This window comes from Taudactylus pleione, unplaced genomic scaffold (assembly GCF_031769625.1).
Source record: "Taudactylus pleione unplaced genomic scaffold, aTauple2 ptg000384l, whole genome shotgun sequence".
Taxonomy (NCBI): Eukaryota; Metazoa; Chordata; class Amphibia; order Anura; family Myobatrachidae; genus Taudactylus; species Taudactylus pleione.
Genome location: NW_028284785.1, coordinates 2,193,871 through 2,207,603, shown reverse-complemented (window position 1 = coordinate 2,207,603; position 13,733 = coordinate 2,193,871).

Below are 13,733 nucleotides of genomic sequence, written 5' to 3'. Positions count from 1 at the left end.
TAGTATACACTCTATAGGTTCTCAATATATAAATGAATTTAAGATCAAATATAAAATTAGATATTAATATGTAAATTTATATGTATATTAATAAAAAAGTATTAAAACAAAAATATTGTTATAAATATTAAATTTTAGTTAAAAATTCTGGCCTCCACCTCCCCTCACTAGCCAGCCATCACTCACCTTTGATGTTATTTAGTATAAAAAAATATATAAATCACCAAGTAAATATTAAATATTAAAATAAAGTAGATATTTGTGATATTGATTAAATAAAATAATTATGATAAATAGTATATTTTCAAAATATAAATGATCAATTAAAGATTAAAAATTAAAGATTAGAAATGTATGTTTTAATTAAATAATATGTTCCTACTGAATAATAATAAAGATAATAAATGTAAAACTGCAATTCTTAAGAAATACTAATTTATATTAGACTATTTATATTGTAAAAATGCATAAAAAAATTCTACATAAAAGTATTTACTTACCTTGCTTACCTAACTTACCTTATAGGCTTTGTTGAGGATGATTGTCTCTATCTCCAGTACTTGCCGGGCATTGGAGGACATACTGTAGGTGTTTAATTGATGACGGGCGATCTTATGCCTTATATATAACTTGGGTTGACGGAGGGGCCAGGTGTTCTTATGCAGGCTTGATGTTGTTCTGTGGCTACTGATGGAACCAAGGGCTGCCTGCTCCTGTGGAAGATGTTTATTCCTCCAGCATCTGGGGAGGTGATGGTACCTTCGCTGGTGGCTGCAGGTAGAAAACAATCACACATTTTTCATATGAAAAAGGTCTTTCTGTAAGGAGAGATACATAAAAAGACTTAAATAAATTTCTTCCTGTTTAATAGAGAATTTATATTTTGAGATACATCAGGAAGTAACTGAGACTTCCTAAACTCTTAGCTCTTGAACCAAATTTTAAAGGTGGCAGAAATGGGTATTCAATGGGGAATGTGAAATATAATTATGAGGGACTTTTGTCAATTTTAGTCAGACCCAGTTTTTTATTTTGATTAACCCATTCACAAACATGTCACACATGCTCAGGTTCGTCTTGTTATGACACACATGAATAAGAATATTAGGCAATAAAAGCACAGTGTATGGTCACATAGCATAATATCCACTCCTTTACCAATAAAAGGATTTATCCCATCCCTGCCATGGTCCCCATAATATAATGTGGATTACTGTATGATAAGCAGTGGGGTAAACATTACGAGATTCCTATATGTTACCTTCCAATTCTAAACACTTACTTTGCCGGGTATGAATGGGGGCTGCACTCGAAGATCTTCTAACTCCACCCAATCAATACCCTCAAAGAACGGATGATTACGTATCTCGCCGTTCACACCCAGACGCATCTGAGGGTCATCGCACAGGAGCTGAAAAGAGCAATGTGAGCATAATTATAGTGTCAGTCCAGCCACAGTTCACAAATTTGGCAGCAATATAATTTAGTCATGATTTTTTAGCATCACACAGGAAAAGCATTATTCTTTTACTGTAATCAGAATACATGCATCTAGTTTAGGATAAAACCAGGATAGAAGACACTGCTGGTGAAAAGATTTAGAACATCATAATTTTTCCAATTTGTATTGAAATTCACGCAGTTTAATGTCTCAGTGTATGCTCAAAATATAGCATAGAACAAAAACAATTGGAGATAAAAAATGAAATCATAGAATCATTTTGTTTAACATAACAGAATCTAAAAATTTGACTCCTCAATGTAGCCACCCTTTGCAGATATAACCGATGAACACACTTGTGGTATTCTTTTGTAAATTGGAAATCAATATTGCTTGGATAATTCTTCCCAACACTGTTGCAGAAGTTCCCACAAATTTGTTGCACTTGTAGGTTGTTTTCACCCTTTCTGCCCAGTTCATCCAAAACAAGCTCAATTGTGTAGATGTCTGCAGATGGTGACACTGCCTGGAGGTATTTTAGGTCATTATTTTGCTATAGGATGAACCTGTGACCAGGTAGGTATAGACCAGAGGGTATAGCATTTGGCTGCAAACTGTTGTGGTAGATCTTTTGGTACAGGGTACCAGTCACACAGTCACTCTGTTTAAGTTGTGAACTTAGGTTCCAGCAAAATAACCCCAGACCATAACGCTTCCTTCTTCTTCTTTGAGAGATGATGTCACAGGGGTTTATTTACTAAGAGCTGGCTTGTAAAAGCAGCCATTTGAAATTTTGCGTTTAAATATGCTGGTAATATAGTAATTAAACCACATGCACTGAGGAACCATCCATTTGAATTCTCGACAGCATACGAAAACCCTGCCTAATGTAAAAAAGATTTCATATTTTTTATTCCAGTCTTAAGTAGTCCAGTGGTTGTGCTTCATAGCCCAGACAAGCCTTTTTCATTTGCTGCAGAATATCTGTAAATTCTTAACACACTTGTTCCCTGAAAGTCACACTATTTTTCAGTTTTTGCTGACCTAACTTTTTTCTGAACCACTTAACTGACGAATTTTGTTTCCAAAAACCGCTCCAAAATTGTCGGGTTTTTTTATGACTGAATTAGGTCAAGAACATGTTTTTATGAATTTTTTTTTCTATTTTTTTTTAAACACAGTATACCATAAATATAGCAAAATTTATGATATACTGTAGTGATGGTTATTGACAGCTGCACAATCGATGGCAGTCCCAACCGATGTTAAGGAAACATTGATGACTGGAGTTTTAAACAATCGATGATTATCTATCGATGTGGCAACCATCGATAAAAAATCATCACCTTTTTTTAGACTAAAGCTACCGATGTTTCCTTAACATCGGTTCAGGCTGCCATCGATGGTATAGTATCGATGACCATAAGCAATGGCACAACAACTTGTTAGTGGTCATAGACCATCAATAGTTTGTAAACCATCGATGGTCAGTGGCCATCCCTAGTATACTGTATAGTATACCATCCCTAATCAGAGGCCCTTTATCGAATCTTGATCGATACAGGACCACCATAATCAAAACAAAATTGCCTATAACACCAATATAAGCATAAAAAAAAATTGTTAACAAAATAATATATATATATATATATTTACACACACACACACATATATATAAATATATATATATATATACACACACACATATATATATGCATATAATATGTATATATATGTATATATCGTATATATACATATATACTGTGTGTGTATATATGTGTATATATATATATATATATATATATATATATATATATATATATAGGCAGGGCTCTTCTGTGTATATACATTGGTGGGAGGGTAAGTGGGAGGGACAGAACTATGCTTGCTGCCCCACGGGACCTATATCCAGCGGCTAGAGCAGCTGCTGGTGTGCGAGAGGGAGGAGGGAAAGGAGGAGGACAGCCTTGTGTATTTACCCGGCGGCTGCTCCATTCCCTCTTCAGCCGCCGTGTGCGGGTTCCAAAGGGGGGAGGATTTGCCCGGCGGATGTGCTGTTTCTTCAGCCGCTGAGCTGCCGCTATCTATACGGCAGCTGGAGAGGAGGATCTGCCCGGCGGCTGCTCCTTTCCCTCTGCAGCCACCGGGTATGGGTGTGATGCTGGGGAGAGGCTCACAGTGTGGGTGGCATACGGGGGAGGATTTGCCCGGCGGCACAGCAGTTTCTTCAGCCGCCGGGCTGCTGCGATCTCTACAGCGGCGGGGGGAGAATTTTACCTTTAGCCGGCTGTGTGGTTAGGCGGAGGGGAGGATTTGCCCAGCGGCTGCTCCGTCCTGGAGCACCGCGGGCTGTGAGTGTGATGTGCCCGGTGGCTGCTCCGTCTCCTCTACAGCCGCCGGGTAAAGGGTGCCGTCGGCACGGGGCTGCCCGAGTACTGCTACAAGCAGTGATCAGGCATAGGGGTAGGAGCTAAGGGAGCAGAGGGACCGGGAGGTCCCTCTGAGATAGGCGGCTGCTGGAAGTTAACTTCCAGCAAGCCGCTCACTGGGCGTTTCTGACTGGTCGTATCAGATACGACCATGTCAGGGAAAGCCCAGTCTGGTATGGTCGTATCTGATCCGACCATGCCAGGCAAGTGATTAAACCTCTAGCAGCTTATAGCTTTATATTGTATTATTGCAGGTTATTCACTGGAGTTGATTTACTTAAATTTTAAAAGAGTGGGAAAATGGGAATGTTGTAAAACGTGTTACTGATGGTGTATGTCAGTGGTAAAGTGACTCCTGCAGCACTGATTGGTCTGACTTGGAGTTTTCTTCAGCCACCACTTGTTTATGATTGTCAGAAAGGGGGAACCAAGAAAAGTAATGTGATGTATGTAAGACAGATATTTTCCCCATATATATCTACCTGACAATTCATAGCAAGAACAAATACATGACAGATACTAGAGAATGGGAGTTTTATAGAAATAATGGAGGATAACCAATGGAACACACTGTTCATGACATCCTTGTACCTAGTGCTGAATGCTAAGTGTCTTCTCACACTCACCTCTTCAATGATGTCTCTCATATTCGGGCTTAGGTCACAGCCCGATAAAGCCGAGATCTTCAAGTCGTGCGGGAATTGACCAGATGTCATGTTGAACAGTACTATCCCGAAGGAGTACCAGTCAACTCCCGCATCGTACTGTTGGCTTGAGACAATCTGTCAATAAAAGGTAAGAAATTTGCTACATTATACTGTTTTATAGACTGGAAAACACAACTGGGCACAATTTACCATCAGATGATAGATTGATAAATTACACCATACATGTGAGATGAATGAAAACTCAGATCATGTATACCACTCATAGGCATGATGGGGGACACATTTACCAGGATGGACACACTGACCACACATTTACCGGGACAGACACACTCACAGTATTTTCATGAGAATAGGGAAGGGGGGAATGAATAAAAATAGAATGAATTGATATGGGGAAATGATGGGAAAATGGAAGTATATGATTATAATGGTGATAATGATGCTGAAACTGAAGGCATTAGTGGTTTTGAGGTGGGCTTAATAAATAATTAGGGGGATATAAGGTATCGACCACAATAGTGATCTTGGTATTAAATATAATTTTTCTGCTCTCAGTTTTATGTTGTGGTCAAAATAATTCTCTGTATTTTGTTATGGCCACAGGCAGGGGCGGATTGGGATGGAAAATCATTCAACCATCGTGGTTATCATTTTAATGCATTAACATGCATGGCCGGATCTAGACCATATATAGCCCAAGGCAAAAATTTCCTTTAGCGTCCCCTCTCACCCACCTTACCAAATAATGCCCCAAAATAGCAGGGTGGCAGAACCCAAGGGAAAGGTGCCATTGTAGGCAGTGGGGAAAAAATGATGGTATAAGTGAGGGAAGGAGAAGCATATAAGGGAAGAGGGCCCTGCTCATGAGAGCTTAGTGTACAGGTCCGCCCTCAGGTAGGCCAGGTCAGCCTCACAAAGTAACTCACACGTTCAAGGCAACAATCTGTAACTCAGTGGTAAATAGAAGCAGACCTGGTGAGGATACACTGCACCGCCTGAGTGTACAGAAACAGGGAGCAATACTGTAACAACTCACACAACAGCCTTGTATACACATCTCTGTATCATTCATTCATTTTCTATAACAGATTTCTCAGTCCATCATAAAGATGAGAGGAAACAAGACAACACACAATATAACCATACTGCCAATTTTATAACAAAGTGTTCTTTATACACAGCTGGTACATCTATTTTGCAGCTGGAATATACATATATATACACATACATACACACATACATACATGTATGCAGTTATATATTGTACTGTATGTGTGTGCATGTGCAGACACAATGGGACCATATAACAGGATTTCCATAGTAGTCATATCATAGCACCGGGGCATCAAGTATATGGGCACAGCAGGGGTCCCTGACATCAGTGGCTCTATAGAGGATGCCAAGGGGTCCATGGTACTGTGCTGCAGGCAGGGACGCTATTAAATCGGATTTACAAGGGTCTGGGGAATGGTTACAGGAGGATCTATGGTAATAGGGTAGAAGAGCAGCAAAAGACCAATTTAATGCATCAGTAACATGGGGACATGGTCCCATGAAGGGCAATAAAGCAGTCTGAAGGTAGCATCCGGGGTAGCAATGGGATTGGGTGAGGGGTGGTAAGTGGATACATGGTGCAAGGACTGGAGATAAACACACATCAGATGCCTATGTATGTACCCTCAGCTATACCCAGGCATTTCACTGATCACACATATCAGCTGCCCAATTTATCTACAGCTATGCCCAGGCACTATACACATCCAACCTCCAGCTATATGTACCCCCAGTGGCGTCCTCACCTTTAGTTGCACCCGGTGTGGGTGTACAAGGAGGAGCACGGCATAGCAGTGCACTGGGGAAAAGGGGCGGAATCTCAGGACAAGTGGGCGGAGCCTCACATGTGGGGGCGGGGCTGCGCGCCCGAACCCTGGTTTTAGTGTCTCCGGGGGGTCCAGGAGGTGCGGGCTGCCCCCGGGGACCAGTGTGTTTGTAGTGCTGGCTCCTTCACTGTGACAGGAGCCGAGTGCTGCACGTAATTCTACAGTGCAGCACCCGGCTCCTGTCACCAGAGGGGGAGTCTGCACTTTGGTGTCACCCCTTGGCGGGTGACACCCGGGTGCGGCCCGCACACCCCGCACCCCCTTGTGACGCCACTGTGTACCCCCAGCTATACATAATGTATGTGCCCCTAGCTATACCAGGCAGTGGACCTCCTCCCACACCCCATCCATCCTAGAACTACTGTTCTAACTGCTGTCTAATCCCCCACCCCCCCCGCTGACACTTACTAACAGAGGACATATTCACCATGGCTGCAGCAGTGGCTGTCTCCAAAGCAGCATCTCCAGGGAGAAGTGGAGGCGGGGAAGGAGTCTCCGGTGGTGGGAGGGGGGCTACAGCTGCTTGCAGGGCTCTGGGAAGTTGGAGAACCTGGGTAGGGATAGCCCTCAGCAGCAATCTCCAGCAGGTCCGAGCTTCTTCTCCTCTAGTCAAGGGTTCAGTTAGCGGCAGCCTTGAGTGCGCCTCTAGTATAAGAAACGGCGCTAGCGTGTGACGGCTGCAGACATAGAGGGTGATGAAGGCGGGCCGCGGACGGGCTGGAGGCAGAGCTGTCAGTGGTGACTGACGGCTCTGCAAAGGCTTATGGGAGGAGCTGCTGCGGGCATATGCAGCAGCTCCCTAGTCAGCCATTTTCTTTAACTACAGGTACTGGGCAGTAACTTTGCCCGATCGGAGCTCTCAGCTCTAATCGCGGCAGCGGCCAGCGGAACAGAGTAGGAGTGAATGAAGGGCAGCCCAATCTGCCCCTGGTCACAGGAATGCTCACTGTATCCTATGGCAGCCACTAGGTTGTTCTCTGTGTTGTGGTCTTTGTATTGTATGGCAGGAGCAAGAATGCTCGCTATAGGGCAGCATGGTGGTGCAGTGGTTAGCTTGCTGTCTTACACTACTGAGGTGTTGGGCTTGATTCCTACTAAGGCCCTATCTGTGTGGAGTTTGTATGCTCTCCCAATGTTTTTGTGGGTTTCCTTTGGGTACTGCAGTTTGCACCCAAAATCCACCCTTAAAATGTAATGTCTTCTAACAAACATCTTAACCTTAAGTATATGTGTGTGTACAGGGAATATAGATTGTAAGCTCCACTGGGACAGGGAATAACTAGATGATTCCAGTGAAATATATGTGTAAATAAATACCTTAATAAATATATTCATTTGTATTGCATAAAATACTCTGGGCTCTATTTACTACAATCCGCATATTGAATGCGGATTGTAGTGTAATATTACCGAGTGAATTCGCATTGCGAATTCAGGCAATATCACAGGGATTTACTATAAATCCCTTGCAGGGACAGAGCTTGCGTTAAAGCTCTGTCCCTGCGGATCCCATCCGCACTCTAGTCGCAGTATTTTCGTAAAAAATACCGCGACTAAGAGCCCGCGCATGCGCCGACCCACCGTCGCTGCTACCCCCCACCGATGCTAAGCCCCGCCCCCGGCACTAAGCCCCTCCCCTGCGATCGCGGAACCCCCCTCCCTCCCCCCGCGACCCCCCCCTCCCTTCATTACACTTACCTGCATCCTCCTGGCCTCTGGTGATCTTCTCCGGGCTTCCCGATCAGGTGATCTCCCATACTGCACTGGGACCCGATCACCTGATGACCGGGCAGCAGTGCACTGTGGGAGACCAGCTAACCGGAGAGGAGCCATCACTGGAGGCCCGATCACCGGTCCCTGGATTCAGGTAAGTAAAAAAAAATGTTTAATTTTTTTTTTCAGCAATCAGCGTGTAGTCTGTTTAGACCACACAGCTGATTACTGGTACCGGCGCCCGCCTCTGCTCTCCCCGTTAGGTGGCGTTATTATCACAGGGCTTCCCCCGGTGTTTTTTTACAATTTATTTTTAGTAACTATGGTCGGATCACATTTCCCATTACAATTATGGGAAATGCGATCTGCTTTACTAAAAATAAGTGATAATTAGGGGTTGGAGTAGAATTTTACTAATTCTACTCCAATTGCCCTATAGTAACTACAGGTGAAACTAAAATAATGTGAAAAGGGTGTGAAAACACCCCTTTTCACTTTATTTTAGTAAAAATAATGTTAATAAATAGAGCCCTCTGTCATGTATGGTGGTCACTAGGTTGCTCTCTGCATTGTGTGTCAATTAGTAGGATACTCTTTATATTATGTGGCAGTCACAAGTATGCTCTCTGTATAGTATATCAGTCACTAGGATGCTCTCTTTATTAATATAAAAAAATATGCTTGCATTGTATGATGGTAACTTGCATGCTTTCAGTATTATACACAAGTCCTTAGGATATTTTTAAGGGTAAGAACATACCTGCCACTATGGTTGGGTCACCTTAATTTTTTTTGTACATTTAGGCAGAGGCAATGATTAATTTTTTTTATTCTGCGTGTTGCATTGGCCTCATCTATCAGTGTTCTCCCCATGCTACTATATTTCTTTGGCAGTCCTTCCGGCACAATTTGTCAGAAAGTCGCGCTGCACTGACATTTCCTTTAAAAATGTCAGTGCAGAGCGACTGATTGGCCATGTCACAGTGTAGCTGATTGCTCGGACCCACCCCGCTGGTTGGAAGATGACGGCCACCCCCCTCCACTTCGACCTCGAACCACCTTGTTGGAAAGCTGCCCCCGCCGGAAGCTGGCCGTCCCCTCCACTTCGATCCTCGCCCACCCTGCATGAAGGCAAGCATTGCCTCCTACCCAGTGCCTGCCAAACAGTAAGTGAGATGCCAGATGGGGGGAGGGTGCTCAATAGGCTTCTGCTTACCTGCTGTGATAGGGTTCAGACCGCCCAGCCTTCCCCCACTTTGTTCCCCCACTCCCAAAATGCCTGAACACTGTATCAATAAGATGGCTAGGGCTAATGGTGTTCTGCTAACCCTACCTATTTTTATATTAGCCACACATACGATTTCTCCCTGTCTGCTTGAGGACACTATTAGATTTTTCCAGGACACTTTAAGTTCCTGACACATCCCAGGTGAAAAGTGGTGGGTCTTCCTGATTAGCCTTGCCTGTGTGGGTTATGGTAATACAATGACTGGTACCCCTAGGTAGAACTGTTGCCAAGCTTGTGATCCTAGCATAATGGACCGCTGTCCCATAGAGTGATGCCCATTATTCAAAAATACATAAACATACACACATTTCATATAAACTGTTATGGACTAAAATACTCCCCAAAACCAAAACCCTTATTCCCCACTTTTTAAAATCTAAAATAAAATATTTTCTTCTCTTTCTATCCACTGTAGCGCTCAAGGGAAATAGTTGTCTTTACTTCTTTCTTGTTGGATAATTGATTCATTAAAATTATAGGACGAGACCCAATTATTATTAAATACTAAATCTTCCTCCCTGATCCATCATAGTCTAAATTGAGAAAATAAACAAATTTTGAAATATCCCCATAAAAAGAGCCATCTACTCGCTAAGAACAACCTGTGCAAAATAACCAAAGATAGATTACCCTGGTTCCTCTTCTCAGCCAATCAGTCATAAGCCGCCTGTGTGGGAAAACATCTGTGATTGGCTGGCAGTGAAGGGAAATCCTGAGTGGACATGAATTAAGGCCTTATTCAAAGCTGTATGCTGTTAGCATTGGTGCTGCACTTTTGGACACAGCAGCTATGCTAATATATGCGAAAACCGCAGGAGGCATCTTGTGTAAACAGACGCATCCTGACAGCTTCTGTAATCTGCTGCTGCATCCGAGGACGCAGCATCACATCACCATCGGCCATCTCAGTAAGCCTAAGCTTACTCAGAATGGCCGCCAGAACTTCTCTGCTGGGGCCAGGAAATTGACCCCGGCCTCTGCACTCGCCTCCATTTTCAGGTATGCTGCCTGGAACCACCAACTCCCCACACCCAAATGGCCCCAACCTGTCATACAGGCTAGGACTTAAGGTGTGTACACTGTCACACGTACAATATTGTGAACGATATGAACGATAATGATGTCCTTATCCTTCATACTGTTCAACATCGCTCCGTGCGTATGCATGACATCGTTTACGATGCGCGCTCCCGTGGAACGTTAACGATGTCTGCCGTCATGCGAACATGCAGGCCAACCTAACTATATTGTCAGGCCCTGAATGTTTGGGGACTGTGGGAGGTGATGTCACTAACCGGTATCGTTAATGATATCGTTCAGTGTGTAAGCTCAATGTCGGGAATGACATTGAGCCCGTCAGGTGAGGGGACAACAATGAATGATATCGCTCATAGAGCATATCATTCTGCTTGTACCCAGCTTTAGGGGGCACTGGGTGCAACAATACAGGACCTGCTCTGCACATTCGCAGAACAGGTAATGAGCATAAGCAATCCCTCCACCATCTGAGTTGTACACATAAGATCGGGTTTGTATAGAGCTCTGAATCAGGCCCTTAGATCAGTATGCAGTGATTGTTTGTAGTATAGTAATGATGGCAACCTGGGCAAAAGGTAAGAGTGGAAATGTCCAACATATATACGAATAGCACTAATACTGTATACTGTACACATCACCTCTATGTGATAAACTCACCTCTGGGGCAATGTAGCCTCGTGTCCCTGCATAGCCCACGGCTCCCTGGATCTTGTTAACAGCCAGCCCGAAATCGGCGATTTTAATGTGGCCGGATCCATCAATAAGTATGTTCTCTGGTTTTATATCTCTGTAAAAGAGACATTTTACACTTAGTATTTCATTAAGTACTTGTTTGCATAGACAGTATATGACACACATCATAAGTTTCATAAGTGACTAAGGCTAATTTACCAATGGGGAAAAATGCATCTTCCATGGGACAACTGTCTTTTACACCTGGTGGGTCAGGGCGATCCGCTGTTGTGTGGACAGTTCCAAGGATCATGGATGCTGTGGTGTAGCTACTATAGGTGCAGGGTGTGCTATACACATGATCCCTAAGCTAAGGGGGCCCCGGACTGCCCATGGAATGCTATGGTGTAGCTACTCTAGGTGCAGGGTGTGTTGTACACATGATTCCTAAGCTAAGGAGGCCCCGGACTGCCCATGGAATGCTATAGTGTAGCTACTATAGGTGCAGTGTGTGTTGTACACATGATTCCTAAGCTAAGGAGGCCCCGGACTGCCCATGGAATGCTATAGTGTAGCTACTATAGGTGCAGGGTGTGTTGTACACATGATCCCTAAGCTAAGGGGGCCCCGGACTGTCCATGGAATGCTATAGTGTAGCTACTATAGGTGCAGGGGGGAGGCAATCGGGAAGCCGACTGCCTAAATACCGGCAGCCGGCTTCCCGACTGTCTTATCCCAGCAAGGGTGAAATGCCGGGCGTCTAGATGTAGACACCCGCATTTCCCCGACGCCGGGCGCCGCGAGCGGACAGCCGCGGGGGGGAGGGTTAGGTTTAGGGCTCCCGGGGGGGACTTAGGGTTAGGCACCCCCCCGGGAGGGTTAGGGTTAGGCTAGGGGGAGGGAGGGTTAGGGTTAGACTCCCCCGGGGGGGACTTAGGGTTAGGCACCCCCCCCGGGGGACTTAGGTTTAGGCAGCGGGGAAGAGGGTGGTTAGGGTTAGGCACTTAGAGGGGGGATTAGGGTTAGGCACTTGGGGGGGAAGTTAGGGTTAGGCACCCCTAAGGAGGGTTAGGGTTAGGGGGGTTAGGTTAGTAAATACTTACATATCCAGGATCGGGATTTCCAGTGCTGTCGGGCTTCCGCTGCGTCCAGTGGCGGGCTGGGCCGGGGGGCAGGGTGCCATGTGCCCCCCGGGCCACAGTGTCATGCGGGCCGCGGGCAGTCTGTGTCACTGTGACACAGACTGCACCGCGTGTGTAGCGCTGACTGGATGGAGTTCGGTCAGCGCTACACAGCACAAACACACAGCCGCCGGAGCCGGCAGCTGTGTGTTTGCTTTAGCAGCTGATGAGAGTCAGACAGACTCTCATCGGCTGCTGCTCCCACTGCCAGAGCCAGACATCTTCCGGCTCCCGCAGTGGGTAATGGAAGTGACGCGTGACGTGTCACTCTCATGATGCAAAGCGGCGGACGGAGGAGCTGATCTCGGCGGCGGGAGCAGGAGCGGGTGTCAGGTAAGTGTTTTTTTTTTTTTTAATATTATGTGTCTACTGCGGGGGGTCTGGCACTATAAGGAGGAGACCACTACTGGGGGCACTACAAAGGGGGGACTACTACTACTGGGGGCGCTACAAGGGGGGGACTACTACTACTGGGGGCACTACAAGGGGGGGGACTACTACTACTGGGGGCACTACAAGGGGGGGACTAATACTACTGGGGGCACTACAAGGGGGAGACTACTACTACTACTGGGGGCACTACAAGGGGGGTACTACTACTGGGGGGGACTACTACTAGGGGCACTACAAGGGGAGGGGACTACTACTAGGGGCATTGCATAGGGGGGAGGGGACTACTACTAGGGGTACTACATAGGGGGGAGGGGACTACCACTGGGGGCACTGCATCGAGGGACCACTGCTGGGGGCTCTATATAAAGGGCAATAGTGGGGGTACTGCATAGGGGGAAGACTACAACTGGGGCCACTATTTAAGGGGCACTGCATAAGGGTTACCACTACTGGGGGTACTATATAAGGGGCTTACTACTGGGGGCACTGCATAGGGGGGATTACTACTGGGGGCACTACTCGAGGCCTGCATAAGGGTGTCCTCTCCTGTGGCACAGGGTGGCACTGCATATGGGCACTACGACAGGGGGCTGCCCCTAATCTTTATTTTTACCTTACATTAATCCCATATGGACCTGCCTCCTCCCTAGAACACTTGAGGGGGGGACGCACGTTCTTTCGGGCACCCTGGCTACACGCTACTCCTCTGCCAGGGCCGCCTGCATGCATTTGCCCCCTAGGCTAAAAGTTGCCAGCCAGCCCCTGGCTGCGTAGCACTCTGCTCCTGTCGGGCTGCCGCTGACGGGAATCGAACTGCCGGCCAGGCGGCCGGCGGGATTTCATACCAATCCCGTGCAGGGTGTGTTGTGCACATAATCCCTAACATAAGGGGGTCCTGGACTGCCCATGGAATGCTATGGTGTAGCTACTCTAGGTGCAGGGTGTGTTGTACACATGATTCCTAAGCTAAGGGGTCCCCGGACTGCTCATGGAATACTATAGTGTAGCTACTATAGGTGCAGGGTGTGTT